This window comes from Erpetoichthys calabaricus, chromosome 10 (genome assembly GCF_900747795.2).
Source record: "Erpetoichthys calabaricus chromosome 10, fErpCal1.3, whole genome shotgun sequence".
NCBI lineage: Eukaryota > Metazoa > Chordata > Cladistia > Polypteriformes > Polypteridae > Erpetoichthys > Erpetoichthys calabaricus.
The window spans coordinates 165,807,913-165,825,155 of record NC_041403.2 but is presented as its reverse complement, the minus strand read 5'-3'; the positions used below and the strand labels follow the sequence as shown (position 1 = coordinate 165,825,155).

The window sequence follows — 17,243 nt, the reverse complement described above, 5'->3', positions numbered from 1 at the left end:
GATCTCAGGAGATCCGTGAATGTTGTCAAAACAAAACAATGCAATTCCAAATCTGCAGATGTGACTTATTCCTTTGTCATTTTGTCACATGTCACTGTGTCACTTTATTCACAGGTCCAGTTGCATGTTTGAAGTGTTTTTTAGTTCGTCAGATGACGGGCGCTGAGGTGTGTGGTAGAGTGGAGCCCCTTAGGGAGTCATTTCAATGTTCGTCTGTCAGTCGTGTTCTGACCTTTGATTTCATGACATTCGTGTCACAGACTCACAGAGGTATGGAGACCCAAACAAAGCAGACATTTTCAGAACTGTTTGGTGAAGATTCTTCTAGTTATCAGGCTCTACTAAGCTCCAGAAATACTGAGAATGCTGTTGAGACTTTAACCACATTATTTTGAAAGTTTAGTAATATATAAAATCTGACGTCTCTCTGTCTGTATGTCTGTCCGCTTTCACGATAGAACTACTTAACAGATTTCGATCAGGTTTTTTTTATAGAATTTGCTTGAACATTCCGGTTGATTTTGCGACTTCTCTCATTTCGCGGTAACGATTTATTTGTGCGAATCTGAGAAACACGCAGCGGGCCGAGGGGGGCGGGGCCTTCCTCTCACTCGCCAGCTTCAGGGCCGTGTGCCTCAACTCCGCTTAGCTAGCGAACGAGAGAACAATTGAATTCAACTTTGTTTGATATTTAAAATAAACTGTTACTTTGGTCTTGAGGAGTTTGAGTCCGGATATTCTCTCAAGTGTCTGCTTCATTGAAAAGAGAGATTGCAATTTAGATTGTGCATCGTGATTTTGTGTTAAAAGGATCGTGATAGGATTTTTTGGAAAGATCGCCCACCGCTAATTTGAGTAATCAAGTTTTCAAATTTATGTATTACTCATTAACCCTTTGGCGAGCTACCAGTAGCTCATGAGCGATGTGTTGGAGCCCCCTGGTCTAATGAGATGGGTGTTACGTGACTGACGTTGAGGGCGTCTCGTGATGTCGGGGCCTTATGTGACTGACATCATGGGTACTGCGGCCTGCAGTTACACACTGTTGGACATCGATGCCATTTTAGGGGTTGTTTTGATCGTCGCTACTCGTGCCCACGCGGAGAATCGAAGTCGGACCAACGAAGCTAACTTTATCTCGAACAAAGAGAGTCGAACTAAAACGTAAGAGCGAGTTTTGTCCCCATTTACTGCTGATCACCGTCCTCTACCTCAAAATTTCGACTGAAGTTGACATCCATCCAGGAAAGAGTTAAAACGCAGGTATGGAGGGTGTGTGATGCCATCATGCCAACCTCAAAAGAACTCTCAACAAGACCCAGAAAGAAGTTTGTGGATGTCGATGAGTTCTGGCAGGGGGTTTCAGATGATTGACGGATTTCAAATAATTTGGCATTACATCACAGGAGAAGGGCGGCACGGTGGCGCAGGTGGGTAGCGCTGCTGCCTCGCAGTTGGGAGACCCGGGTTCGCTTCCCGGGTCCTCCCTGCGTGGAGTTGGCATGTTCTCCCCGTGTCTGCGTGGGTTTCCTCCCACAGTTCAAAGACATGCAGGTTAGGTGGATTGGTGATTCTAAATTGGCCCTAGTGTGTGCTTGGTGTGTGGGTGTGTGTCCTGCGGTGGGTTGGCACCCTGCCGATTGGTTCCTGCCTTGTGCCCTGTGTTGGCTGGGATTGGCTCCAGCAGACCCCCCGTGACCCTGTGTTTCGGATTCAGCGGGTTGGATAATGGATGGATGGATCACAGGAGAAGAACCTCATACCAGCTGTGGTAGATGACTGTGGTGGAAGTTCACAGGGTTGGGGTTGTTTTGCTGCCTCGAAGTCAAAGCCCCGATTTGAGTTCCATTGAAATGTTGAATCGGGCAGGACAGGCGAGAAAACCCACAAACGTCTTTTTCGGAAATGGGGGAGCAGTCAAACATGTCAATGGTGGAGACGGGTGGGCAGTTAACGCAAAACGCCTATGACCAGTCAATTCAGCCTAAAGGGGGCCACAGCAGCGTCTTAGGCCAAGGGTGGACTTATACTTTTTTTTTGCCAGTAGACCGTTACATCTGTTGGTATTTTTGTTGAATAAATTATTGAAGGAAAAATGTTCCTGGTGTCTACTTGGGTAGACCACCTCTATCTGTAGACACAGTTTGCCTGTTCAAATACACTGGCAAAGTCAACAGTTTCCAGGGGGGCGTCCTTAAAGTCGTGGCCAAAAGTTTGGAGAAGGACACAAGTGTTGGTTTTCACAAAGTTTGCTGCTTCGGTGTTTTTAGATCTTTGTGTCAGATGTTCCTGTGTAGACTGAAGTAGAATGAGAAGCAGTTCAGAAGTTTCAAAGGCTTTTATTGACAATGACATGAAGTCAATATTTGCAGTGTCGGCCCCTTCTTTCTTTTTCAAGACCTCTGCAACTCAGTCTGGCAGGCTGTTCATCAACTTCTGGGCCAAATCCTGACTGATGGCAGCTGTCCAATCTTGACATAATCAATGCGTGGAGTTTGTCAGAATTGGTGGGTTTTTGATTGGCCGCCCACCTCTTGAGGATTGGAATTGAAGATCTGGGGAGTTTCCTGGCCATGGACCCCAAATTTCAATGTGCCCACTTAGTTCTCACTTTTGTCTTCTGGCCCGGTGGTCCCATCATGTTGATCACCCAAACTGTTCTCAGATGGTTTGCAGAAGTTGCTCTCGGCTGATGTTTTTGGTCCCATTCTTTATTCGCTGGCTGTGTCCTTAGGCCAATTTGTGAGTGAGAAGCAACCCCACGTGACACGAGTGGTCTCTGGATGCTTTTACTGTTGGCGTGACACAGGACTGATGGTAGCGCCGCTCACCTTTTCTTCTCAAACAATCGAAAAGGGGATTCATCAGAGAAAATGACTTGACCCAGTAGTCCTCAGCAGTCCAATCCCAGAATCTCAGTCTGTCCCTGATGTTTTTCTTGGCTTCTTTGCTGCCCTTCTTAACACCCACCAGGCCATCCTCCAAAAGTCTTCGCCTCACTCACACCTGCCTGCTGCCATTCCTGAGCAAGCTCTGCCCTGGTGGTGCCCGCAGCTGACTCAACCTTCAGGAGACGCTCCTGGCACTTGCTGGACTTTCTTGGGTGCCCTGACGCCTTCTTCACCTCTCTATTGTAACTCAGAGTGACCTCCAGCCTTGTCCTCGTCACTGTCACCTGTGTTAACAAGAGGATCACTGAAGTGACGTCAGCAGGTCCTTTGGTGGCAGGGCTGACATGCAGTGGTTTTTTGGGATGAAGTTCATTTTCATGGCCAAGAGGGACTTTGTAATTAATTGCAATTCATCTGATCCCTCTTCAGAACATTCTGGAGTCTATGCAAATTGCTATCCTAAAAACGGTAGGCAGAAGACTTTGTGGAAATTCAAAACTTTTGGCCCGGCTGGTTTCCACAGCTGACTATAAAGATGATAAGCCGGTGATTCTCCACAGTTGTGTGATGATTTCCTTTTGGTCGGCTACACGATTGTGGACTTGCGCTGTGTCCGTAGCCCCAGTGGTGGTAAACTTTCCACTTTTCATCAGTCGGGTTCTCTTGTTGTTTTCTGGGTGTAAAGATGGCCACTCCACGCTCTGTGGGCACCAAAGAGGAGCAGCGAGCACTCGGTGGCCTTGTGGTGTATTGGGGACTGAAATCCTGGCTGGTTGGTGGCCCGAGTCACAGTATGGATGTGGACAGACGTCCCACCCCACATGTAACGCTTGTCTGACCAAAGGGAGTTGTGGGACTCGGGAACAAACTACCGAGACCCGCAGCTGAAGCAGAAGGACCTTGAAGAAGAATCGGGATGAGATGTTAGGACAGCTGAGCTGTTAGTGACACAAACGGGCATCGACGGACTGGGGTGGGGGGGTCTCCTCTCATTTGTCGGGGTCCGTTCGGTGAAACACTGTCTCTCCATGTTGTGCAGAACGCCGCCGCCTTCTTTGGATTTCAGCCCCTCGCACACCTTCAGCTCATAAAAAGCAGACCACCGTTGATGCACCGGCCAGGTTTACCCCAAGGGAGTCTGATCGAGGGAGAGTGTGAGCGATGAAGGGCGACGCTCTGACACACCGCCAGTCCACACGTGTAAAGGGAAAGCCGTCACAGGAGTGAGGAGGATTATTGACTGTGATGTGGACGCCTCGAGACGTGACCGTCATTTAAACACGATGGACAGAGAAAGGGGATATCATGGGGGGGGGGGGGGATCCAACCATTATCCAACCTGCTATATCATAACTACAAGGTCACGGGGGTCTGCTGGAGCCAATCCCAGCCAACACAGGGCGCAAGGCCACCACGGGGGGGGAGGTTAGATTTTTGTAATAATTCAGCAAAGAAATGGATGACGTTTCAGTCGGTGGTAAAGGTAGGACCCCCCCTCGGCTCTAATAGCTGGCGCCTCGACATTAGGGGGTTCCCCATTGTACAGAGAGGGGTCTCGTGTGCACAGCTCTTTTATACCCACAACACGTTCCCCAGACGTGAATCCACTTGAGGACCCCCGGACCACCGTGTATCGGTGCGTCTGACGCCACCACAGACTGTCTGGGGGCTCACTGATCCTTTATGGAATAAAAATAAACAGACAGATAATTCAATGTGAAAGCTAACCAGAGTCCGATTGTCGTCAGCACCCTGATGTCGTTTCATTTCTATAAAACTAATCTTTTGTTAAATGGCTGCTGCTCGTCATCGCTGCTTTATAGTTTTTGGACTTTATGGCTGAAAGATTTATTTATTTCATTTTCTTCCACTGCCCACATTTCTGCCAAGCATCTTCGTCTTTGGTCTTTCGCTTCTCTTTCCCCAGTTGACAGATTTCATTTCATTTCCATTCTCTTGTCATTTTTTTAAATCCTCCACCCATCCAGCCAGCCAGCACCCCCCCATACTTCCTTCTTGCTTTTCTCTTCCTCTGTCTCGTCTTCCCCGGCCTGTCACTTTAGGCCGTGGCCCTCTGCGTTGGCAGCCAGTGCTACCGATGAGTGGCATGAAATTTGATGAGTGCTGAAGGACGAGGCCGCAGTCCAAACTACGACGAGAGGGTTTGGTGACACGACGAGGTAGGGAGGACCTCCGGAGTCTCAAGTGATGCCATTGTGCCTTTCACATTGCAACACGTCACACTCTGGGCTTCATCACGTAGCGCGCCAACCCCCCCCCCTTTGAAGAGGGCCTCAGAGACCCCTCATCTCTGGCGCAGCTGTTGCCGTCCATAAACGTCCCCAAATGGGCCTACGCCAGGAGTGCTGTGTAGAGTGACGCGTTTTTATGGCGGAGTGTGAGAATAAACAAACCTTCTGGCCGCGACCCTCACACGTTAATTAAAAAATGTTGCCAGGCTTTTCCAGGTGCCCACTGAGGTGAAGCGGGGCAGGGGCTACGGAAGCCCACTCACCGATACAACGAACGCAATGGCTGCTGCTTTAGTTTCCAACCCGCACTTCATTTCCTGGTGCTGCGCCCTGTTTTGTGAGGACTTGCTGCTGATGTCCACATCTGAAGTTCTTTTCTACCTGTCGATAACCACAGCCACCCCCCCCCCCCCAATCTTGATCTGTGCGGACCACTAAAACGAAATCTGGCGAAGGTCAACTCAAACGCGAGATGATCAGAAAATGTACAATTGGAGAAGTTGGAGACAGAGACGTGTTCACCAGGATGTCTCATCTTGTGACTCTGAGGTGGCATCTGGCACTTCTGACACGGGGGGGGGGGGGGGACAATTGAGTGGCAACACGTCAGTAATTGGAGAAAAGGAGCGGGCAGGGGTCTAAAAAGAAAGACGGGTGCAAATCTCACTGCTACCTGGCACTGGGCTGAGACAGGGCCAAAGGCTTTAAATTAAAAAATAATAAGAATATTACTCAAAAAAGGGAGTGGGGAACTGGCAAAACCCTTGTGCCACATGAACCAGATCATAATCTCATTTGTCAAATGAATAAAAAACTAACAACACCAAAGAGCTCAAAAAACACAAAATTCAAAGTCATCTAAAATCCCCCCCAAAAAAGATAAAGTATCAAATAATCCAAAACATATATATTAAATATTAAACAAATGAAAGGTAATAAAATAAATTCCAAAACAAGTCTTGCAAAATGAAAAGTAACAAAGTCAGAATTAGCGTAAGTCGCCCAAATTCGAGGTGTTCATAAAAAATGTAAGGATTGACTTCACGAGGTCGACATACGTCATAAACGAGAAGAGTTCCGTCGAATGTTTAAAATCTAAATTTTCTCAATTGCTGTAGGAGAAAACTCACACATAACCTCATATTTCTAATTGGTGACCTTGAAATAGTCTGAAACGATACCCCACATGCTTATGTCCGAAATTTGTCATTTTTAACCTTCTAGGGGGAAGCCCTTGGTGGGCTGGGACCCTCATATATGAAAAATATGATCATATTCACGATCAGCCATCTCAAAGTAGCATAAAATGACACTCCGTGTGCCTATATTACCGATCCCCTTTTTTTTTTTCATTTTGTGACCCCTCGTGTCCCACTAAGGGGGTGAACCCCTGGAGTCAGCTGAGGTGGTCTGCACAACTGACCATTTTTGCTGAAGACACTAACTGGTTTATCATACGGGTTTAATTCTGTGCACAAAATCTGGCCCAATAATTGACAAAAAAAAATTTTGGGGGGTGAAGGGAGGCAGAAACTGAGGGGAACCCCAAAAAGCGTGACGTCTTGTATAAGTAGACATCAAGAAGGGTATATCACATGTGGGGTTTTCCTCATACTGGTGAGTTCAGAGGTGCCAAACCAAAAAAAATAAACTGATTTCAAATGTGCAGAAGTCACTCTTATGAACACAAGAACAAGAGAAAATCCAAATCAAGATGGCGGGAAGACCAACAAAGTGAGGAACTGTGGCAACCCCTATCGGGCGCTTAAACTGAAAATTGCTCCAGTGGCGCTATATAATGGCTGACAATGCGCTCTGACCCCCAACCAAAGGTCATGCAAAATGACAAGATCCCACTTCTGGGATTAACAAAGTACATCAAATCAAATCGGGCGGCATGGTGACGCAGTGGTAGCCGCTGATGCTGCCTCACAGTTAGGAGACCTGGGTTCGTTTCCCGGGTCCTCCCTGTGTGGAGTTTGCATGTTCTCCCCGTGTCTGTGTGGGTTTCCTCTGGGTGCTCCGGTTTCCTCCCACAGTCCAAAGACATGTAGATTAGGTGCATTGGCGATCCTAAATTGTCCCTAGTGTGTGTGTGTGTGCCCTGTGGTGGGCTGGTGCCCTGCCCAGGTTTGTTTCCTGCCTTACCCCCTGTGTAGACTGGGATTGCCTCCAGCAGACCCCCGTGACCCTGTAGTTAGGATATAGCGGGTTGGATAATGGATCAAATCAAATCAAACGTGGAGGCTTACAGTAGGCTCCTCGGGTCACACACCTTTGTCTCTCCCTCTCTGTAGTTTCAGGTGGTGCCGCTTGCCCTGCCAGTTACTCCACCATGGAGACGATGGGACTGGGAGGCTCATTTCTACTCCCTGGCGTTGGCCCTTTGAAGTATGCAGAAGAGCAGACCCTGACTGAACGCTGGGGGGATTACAGATACACTCGGCCCTCGCTGGCTGTGCTGTCTTTAGGTGAGTTTTCAGTCTTAAGCCACAAGTGCGTGTATAAACAGGCGGCCAGCAGGTGGCGCCCGCGCGCTCCTGTTAGTTTTGTCTTCTTATTCTTTTCGCTACGACACAGTTGGTCACAGTGGCGGCCTTTACCAGTAAATAGCTGCGTGGTCTGAAAACAAAGGTTAAAAAATGCAAGCTGTGTAATTTTGTTTTTGTCTGCAAAAATCTCAAAATTAGAGAGTGCTGCAAGGCGTGCTGGTCACCTCTCGTATCCTGAACGTGAGCTGATGTGAAGGTACATCGCTGTCGTTTTAACGGCTACCTAATTATGTGAATGATGACGAAACTGCTTTATTGAAATGTGCATTCAGAAAGACCCCATCTCCTTCTTCACATTTTGTTTTGTTGTAGCCTTATGCTAAAATCACTTCAATTCATTTGTTGCCCTCATCAAGCAGCACTTGATACCCCAAGAAGAACAAATCGAAAACAGCATTTTAGGAATGTATTAAAAATAACTAAACAAAAACTGAAACCCTTTACTCAATACTTAGTTGAAGCCCTCCTTGGCAGCCATTCCTGCCAAGAGCCTGCATGGTTTTGACACGACAAGCTTTACACACCTGGAAATGGGGATTGTCTGCCATTCTTCTCTGCAGATCCTCTCAGGCTCTGTCAGGATGGATGGTGACCACCGGTGGTCGGCTAATCTCAGGTCTCCCCGGAGATGCTGGATTGGGTTCAAGTCTGGAATCTGATTGGGCCACTCAGGGATATTCCCGGTGTTGTCCCCAAGCCACTCCTGTGTTTTCTCATTTGTAATAATGTAACATTCTCAAATCTGATTACCCCAGTTCAGGGTATACTGTGGTAATCATCATCATCATCATTATAAGAAAAAATATATAAAACTTAAATAATGTACAGATCTATGCAGTAGTGTCCTCTAAAAAACTGTGCCACCATGCTGGTATATTAATAATATTGTAATAGTGCAACATTCCGAAATGGAGTGGAAATAACAATAAGCCCAGAAAATGTATACATTTTAAAATCATTTTTAAATCTGTGTGGTAGTGACAATTACAACTGCACCACCATGCTACCACTTTAATAACAAGAAAAAGACTGTAATAACAAAACATTACCAAATGAGATGGCAATAATAATAAGCAGAGAAACATTTTAATATTCTTTAGATCCGTGAGGTAGCGACGCTTACCACTGCGTCACCGTGCTGCCCCACTAATCATAATGTAATAGCATGATTCACAAACCTGCTTACTTCAGATCAGGGTCTTTTGGGTTGCTAATAATAACACCTAAACTCTGCTAATGAATAAAGCAATCAGAAATTATTTGACTTTCCTTTTGCGCTCACCGTGTTTGTGTTTACGCACTTTGACGCCCGGAGGACTTTTCATGTTGGACACCGGATTGTTTGTTCTGCGCCTGCGCGCACTAACATTAGTTCTCATACCTTGGGTTCAGTTCTGCCGGGATTGGTTACTGTGACTCTTGCAAGGGAAAAAATCGCTTAGAGAAATTTACGTATTATTATTATTATTATCAGAGTTCGCCCCAAACTGGTCGGTTGTCTCAATGAAGAGTCGCGCTTTATTAGAAGACGGGCAGCACCTGCCACCTGATGGCCAGCGGGTCGCAGTGGCGTTCGGATGAAGCGCACTGTCACCCCGGCCCAGTCCTCATGCTAGACGGGTAGTGTCACCAGATAAAACGCCGAACTTTCACGAAGCGTATTTTTTTACTCTGCGCCTCGTAGGCAGTGAAAGACATCCGAAGTGCACGTCGTCTGTGCCGCGCTTCTGCTCCGAGTGAAGCCCCGCCCACCTGTCCTGGATACCATCTTGAAAAGGCGCTTGAGGCCACGCCCTCTCTCTTGGAGTCGCGTTAAAAAGCTGATGTGTCGGTTTCTTTGTGTTTTCCTGCGCACATCTTTCTTTTTTTTGGCCGGGTCACCTCCTGTACCGAGTGTCCCGACCACAACACTTTCAGCGAGGTCTCCGTCCAGTTCAACATGGCGCCGTTTGAACCTCCGCTCAAGCACATTCCGTCCGATTTTTCTTTCTTTTTCTTTTTTTTTTTTTAACAGGCCTGAAGAGTCAAAGGGCACGCACATTGGCCTGTCCCAGGGGGTCGCTTTCTCCTCTCACACCTGCAGCCCGGCTGAACCTCTCACCCCTTAGAGGGGGGAGGCTTGTTGTATGCCACTGAAGAAAAAACGATCTCACGTCCAGGCAGGGGGGCAACAAAGCTGTCAAAAGAACGCAAGTGTGCTTTGTAGTGCCAGTGCTGAGTCAATATTATTCTAGTGGGCAATAAAACGAAGCTTTGAACAGTCGCCCCCTCGTTATAGCATCACTTTGCGCCGAGAGTGTTATTGGACCCCCTGCCAGGGTCTGCGGGCCGATCGCGATTTCCCGGTTTCCACTAACGACCTCCGTGTGCGTTTTCTTTCCACGGTCGAGATTTGGGGGGGGGGGGGGGGGGTCCCTTAACACGATCGCGCCTTGGGACCCAGTGATTGAGTCCTGTTCATGTCAATGACGGAAAGAACAGGGAATGGCAGACAATCCCAATGGAAATCCTCGTCAGATGTTTGGCTCTTTAAAGTCCCATTTTTCCGCGGCGTGTGGTTCCTTGTAGCTTCATTGCTTGACAAAGAACCAGGAAGGCTTCTCTGCATATCAAGTCGGTTCTTCGGGTTTTGAAATGTGGAGAAAACAGAAATCTTATGTAGGCAGCAAATGAAGAAAACCTGCAACGAGAGTCCCTTTAAAATCAGAAGTCCATTGGGGCTTCAAAAATCTGTTATCATCTATTTAGAGAATTGGCTACAGATCTAAATAAATGAAGGGTCATTCTGGAAGCTTCGTCCACGGTGCCACAACCCGACCCCCCCCCAAAAAATGTTTTTGGACAAAGACTCATTTGTTACTTCATTTCCCCTAAAATGACGAATCAAACAATCCAGACATCGTGATTGCATGCAAGGTATACGTGACCAAGTCCTAAATAGGACAGCTTGAAGTGACCTGCATGTCATTGTTACGTCCCAAACATTATGGTGCCCTATAAATGGGGGGAGTGTAGAAAAAGTGTTGTGAGAACGAAATGTCTGCAAATCCCCTTCAGTGTCTGAATTGTTTGATTTGCCATCAGTGTAAACAAAGGTCAGTAAATTTAACGGTAAAAATACTGTAAATGATGAAAATAAAATATCTGAAAAAAAGGAAAGTTACCTTCTGTCCTACTGAAAAAATGACCTGTATATCTTAAACCGGTGGTTCTCAATCTGTGGGGCGGGCACCCCTAGGGGGGCGCGAAGATGTGAAAAAAAGAAAACCAGAATAGAAAATATGAAAAATCCATCTATTGAAACCAAAACAAATGAACTTAAACTACATTCTGATACTAGAAAAATAAATACAGAGTTAGATAAATGTTGATGAAAGTTAAGTAGGTATAATAAAATATGCATCTATGATATATCATTAATTTAAAAAGAACAAATTGGTATTAGTGGGCTCCTTTCAAAAAAGCGTTAGGGGGGGCGCGATTAAACTGTTATGAAAACTCGGGTCGCAAATACTTAAAGGTTGAGAAACGCTGTCTCAAACAATACATTTCATTATATTTTACAGCCAAGGTTTGTAAAATCAATATTTTTCTACCTTCAAAATATGCTACATACCGTTTAGTGATACATTACAGTTACACTGAAAAAAATCTCTGTTAATTTTACAATTTAAAACTGTTAAATAGCGAAGGTAAACAACTGTAACATGTACAGTAAAACGGTAAAGCGCTGCGTCAGTAACACCGAAGTGACATTTGCATAAGGGACACGCCCCCTTTGACCATATTGTTCCTGGTGAACCGCATGCCCCTTCAACAGGAGGGAGGAGTCAAGCAAAATGACCCCTTTATTGGCTAACTAAACAGATTACAATATGCAGGCTTTCAAAGCAACCTACGCCCCCTTCTTCAGGGGAAAAAAACTTAAAAGTTAGCAGATTTATTTTTTCCCTGCGCGCTGAAGGTTTCTTGAGGTTATGGAAGCTGATTTTATGGCGGGTTGTATTCGATAAGCTGGCACACATGTAGGGCACCTTACACCCCATTAGCAAACTTTACTTCTTCACCAGATAACGTGCCATAACTTCCTTAAACATTAAATTCTTTTCAATATAATTACATGCTACATGTTTGCTATTGGTTTTTCTTACTTTACTGATGCAAGTCGTGTATTGGTGTTTGATCCTGATGATATTTTCTAATAGATTTTTGTTTGGCATATTTATTACAGTGCATGGATTTCAGGTTATGGTTAAACGTTCACTTCTATTGGAATGTGTTGTAAAGAAAAAACAGTTAACTTCAAACTTATACCGTAGACCTAAAAATATTGCCACCTTCTTTTTAGGGTAAAATTCTGGCAACCACAGCTGCCAATACTTTGCCGTAAATTCAACTTTTTTTTTTTTTTTTACAGTGTGGAGCAGATGGGTTAACCTGTCCCAAACATTATGGAGGGCAGTGTATAAAAAAGACAGCCATTATTCTAGTGTTACAACTTCCCCTGAACAGGTCGCGAGCAGTTGGAGGCTCACCGAGAAATTATCGGGCGCGAGGCAGCAACAACACGTGGGCAGGGCGCGCGCGCCCACACACAAACACACGCACGCACGCACTCGCGCGCGCACACGTCACAGGCCAGTCTAGCAAGTCCTTGGACTGTGAGGGGTAACCCACGTGAACACCCGGGATGTGCACAGTCACTTAGAATAAAATGAATAAAACGAGGGGGCACACATACAGACCGGAATACTTTGGGGGGGGGGGGGGGGGCTTTAGAATTCGACACAATGCTGTTTTGGAGAAATGACGTGAATGGGACTGGCAAGCTTTGCGGGACTTAATGGTTTGATTTTGTTAAAATTATTCTTCATTGTTAATAAATATGAACTTTTAGCGGTAAAAAGACAAAAATGTAAAATAAGCACCACGTAACGATATAGCGATAAGAAGTGTCTCCAAAACTGAAAACTCCCACACTGAAGTTCACAGAATGTGCCATGGAAGTACCGACACTTGAAGAGGCGCTGGGGGTCGGGATTTTTTTTTGTGAAAAGTCCGTTTGAAATGAGGTCACCATTCATTTGTGAAGTTCATGGGAAAAACAATACAAATATTCCGTAACCACAGCATCAACTTTTATGATATCCCTCAGACGTTATAGATGAGGTTAGATGAAGAAACATGAAAAGAAATGCAGATCGACGTGTTAGCGTATCGGGTGGCGCAGTGGCCAACCTGGCGCCATATGTCCAAAGCCCGTGTGTGTGGAGTTTGCGCTTTGCTTTTCTGCCATCATAGACCTAAAGAGGTGTAACTGTGCATCATTGTTATTATTCGGCGACTTACCGCAATTGAAATACCTTTGTTTGCAGGTCCTCTGTGTGTCCAGTTGGAGCACAGGCGGCAGACTGACACCCACAGCCTCAGGGTTTGAAGTCCAAACTCTTAACCAATAAGTCACACTGCCTGCCACAACGCTGGACCAGAGGTCAGTCGGGGGTCGTTTACTGCTTTGTCCCCAGTCCTGCTAAGGACAGACTCCGGGCACCCTCGCGCCTCTGCTGTTATTTCTTTTTGTAAACCTGCCTATGCAGTAAAAGGTTAGGGACTGGGACTGGGACTGTGTCCAGAGCACTGGGTGCAAGACAAGAACTAACTGTGGACGGGAAGTCGCTCTGTGGAAGAATGCGCTCCGTTAGTGAACTTCTTCAAGTCGATTTAACATAAACGTCCGGGGATGAGGAGTGACAGCGGCTACGCTTTCTTTCTTTCTTTCTTTCTTTCTTTCTTTCTTTCTTTCTTTCTTTCTTTCGTTCTTAGTTGATTAACACTGGCATTGCATAAAGATATTTTATACTGCGTTAAATCATATTTCGGACACTAATCCTCTCGTCACAACATGCTACGCGTGCAAGTTTAAAATTCATGAACATTGTTCACCTTTACAAATAAACATATTTTAATTTTTTTACCGACTCTAATCGTTTATTCCTGAATAAACAAACACACACACACACAATTTTTGTTCGCAAAGCACCTGACATTGTAGTAGAAAGTGAGCGCTGGCAGGTAAAGTGGCCGACTCAGCGTCACACAGTGCGGCAGCAAAGTCTCGCGAAACGGAGCCGTGCGTATCGGCACAGTTCACAGAATTCTCTCTGATTGTGAAAATGTTTCTATAACATAATCCGAGACTGTTGAAATTAAGATTGATTATATTACTTAAAATAATTTAAATATAATTTAAACAATAAGTAATATTGATTTAAATAGTAAAATGTAATTATTTAAGTAATAATTTAAGCAATTTAAAGGTATTTAAGGGTATACTTTTATGCTTAAAATATGTATTATTACAGAAAATTGTTACTATTTTTTAGATAATTTCTTGACGACGAAACTACTCAGATGATAACAGAGACACAAAGAGACCATGCAAAAATGGTAAATATTATATTATACTGTAACATTCTTAGTTCTCTAAATCCATTTTTGGGTCGCAGAGGGTGAGAAGCATCGTGAAGCCGCTAGGGCGCCCATTCGTTGTACAGACACTCACATCTCCTCACATTCATATTGGGATTGTCAAATAAATTCATTTGCACTTTTTTGGGATGTGGTCGAAAATGAAGAATCTGGGAAAACGCAGGAGCACCGGAGACTCTGCGGATTCGAGGAGACACAAACCGCCATTGATGCGGTAATCCGCTGTAATGTTAACTTTCTTTCTTTCTTTCTTTCTTTCTTTCTTTCTTTCTTTCTTTCTTTCTTTTTTTCTTTCTTTCCTGTGGTATAATATAATATAATATAATATAATATAATATAATATAATATAATATAATATAATATAATATAATATAATTTAGGTGGCACGGTGGCGCAGTGGGTAGGAGACGTGGGTTCGCTTCCCGGGTCCTCCATGCGTGGAGTTTGCATGTTCTCCCCGTGTCTGGGTGGGTTAGCAGTTTTATTTTTTCCCTGCGCGCTGAAGGTTTCTTGAGGTTATGGAAGCTGATTTTATGGCGGGTTGTATTCGATAAGCTGGCACACATGTAGGGCACCTTACACCCCATTAGCAAACTTTACTTCTTCACCAGATGACGTGCCATAACTTCCTTAAACATTAAATTCTTTTCAATATAATTACATGCTACATGTTTGCTATTGGTTCTTCTTACTTTACTGATGCAAGTCGTGTATTGGTGTTTGATCCTGATGATATTTTCTAATAGATTTTTGTTTGGCATATTTATTACAGTGCATGGATTTCAGGTTATGGTTAAACGTTCACTTCTATTGGAATGTGTTGTAAAGAAAAAACAGTTAACTTCAAACTTATACCGTAGACCTTTCTTTTTTCTTTCTTTCTTTCTTTCTTTCTTTCTTTCTTTCTTTCTTTCTTTCTTTCTTTCTTTCTTTCTTTCCTGTGGTATAATATAATATAATATAATATAATATAATATAATATAATATAATATAATATAATATAATATAATATAATATAGGTGGCACGGTGGCGCAGTGGGCAGGAGACGTGGGTTCGCTTCCCGGGTCCTCCATGCGTGGAGTTTGCATGTTCTCCCCGTGTCTGCGTGGGTTTCCTCCCACAGTCCAAAGACATGCAGGTTAGGTGCATTGGCGATTCTAAATTGGCCCTAGTGTGTGCTTGGTGTGTGGGTGTGTTTGTGTGTGTCCTGCGGTGGGTTGGCACCCTGCCCGGGATTGGTTCCCTGCCTTGTGCCCTGTGTTGGCTGGGATTGGCTCCAGCAGACCCCTGTGACTGTGTTTGGATTCAGCGGGTTGGAAAATGGATGGATGAATGGATAATATAATATAATACAGAGCTAGAAGAAGTGGCCGGGGAGAGGGAAGTCTGGGCATCTCTGCTCAAGCTGCTGCCAAGCGGGAGACAATGGATGGATGGATGGACAATATTCCAGCGCATAAAGGGTATACTACAATGTAATATAAATCCAAGGATTTGTAAGCGCATCCCTTTTAAATCATTTATGCGCTGGAGATTTTTAGCTAAAAAATGTTTTTATATTATATTATATTATACCATTTATGCAGAGTCATCCAGATCAGGGTCCCAACAAATATAGCGTGCTATACAATATTAATCCCCGTGATACGCCAGTCCATTATATTATATTATATTATATTATATTATATTATATTATATTATATTATATTATATTATATTATATTATATTGTCCAACCCGCTATATCCTAGCTACAGGGTCACGGGGGTCTGCTGGAGCCAATCCTAAGGCAGGAAACAAACCTGGGCAGGGCACTAGCCCACCACAGGGCACACACACACACACCTACACACCAAGCACACACTAGGGACAATTTAGGATCGCCAATCCACCTAACCTGCATGTCTTTGGACTGTGGGAGGAAACCGGAGCGCCCGGAGGAAACCCACGCAGACACGAGGAGAACATGCAAACTCTACTTGGCTGGAGCCAATCCCATTATATTATATTATATTATATTATATTATATTATATTATATTATATTATATTATATTATATTATATTATATCCTGGCAAGTCGTAATCCAATTTTTGTGACTGCATGTGTCCTTATACGACCTGTACTCTTAAATCTCGCCCACTTAGTTGTGTTTTCTGCAGGCTGTACTGTGACTTCCGCCAAATCCATTTTAGGGTCCCGGACAGCAGGACTGCTCTGCGCGGGGCTCTCGGCCATTGCAGGGGTCTCTCCCACGATGTACTAAATGCGCCCGTAGTTCGGAGCGCGGGAGTCCCCGGAGAGAACCTGCACGCTCAACGCACACTCTTAAAAGTGAAGGTGCCTGAGTGGTCCTGAGTGTGTCAGCCATTCACGGTTCCCAGAAGGCCCATCTGGATGAAGAGTCCAGAAATTGTTTTTGACTTATTTAGATCCACCACCGGCTCCATACATGAAATGGTGCTCTCGGTCAAGCAATGGAACCACACAATCCAGTAAAGAAACAAAGCGCCATTAAAGAAGCAGCGTGTTTAAGAGCGCGTGTCATCTCCACAGAGAACGGGGCACAGCGCCGTATTTAAAGCCGGGCAATGAGGCAGAAGCGCGCGACACACTGCGACCCCCTGTCCGAAGACATGTTTTTAAAAATGTCTAATTTAATGGATGTAGAGAAAAGCCAAGCAAAATGACACCTTTTATTGGCTAACTAGAAAGATTACAATATGCAAGCTTTCGAGGCAACTCAGGCCCCTTCTTCAGGCAAGATGTAATTTAATGGAAAGGAAGGGGAGTGGGTCGTTTCTTTCTTTCTTTTTATATTTAGCCATGACTCCCAAATCTTTTCTATAGCGCCATTCAAAGTGAGCACGGCGACAAGCGGTCTTTGACAAACATTCAGACACTGGACACTACAGAATAACGAGCGGCGCGTCTGCTCCTCACCACTCCTAAAAGTAAAGGGGCTTGCAGGGCGCTTCGTCAGAGCAATGCCTTAGGGGGGAGACCAGGAGACCCATCTAGCTGAAGGACCAGAAAGCACATTTTATGTATTTAGATCCG

At 44.9% G+C, this 17,243-nt stretch overlaps 1 long non-coding RNA gene across 1 annotated transcript in view; it reads left to right on the top strand.

Moving 5' to 3' along the window:
• Positions 1-17,243, top strand: part of LOC127529313 (uncharacterized) — a 232,405-nt gene that overhangs the window by 178,546 nt on the left and 36,616 nt on the right. The window lies entirely within an intron of this gene.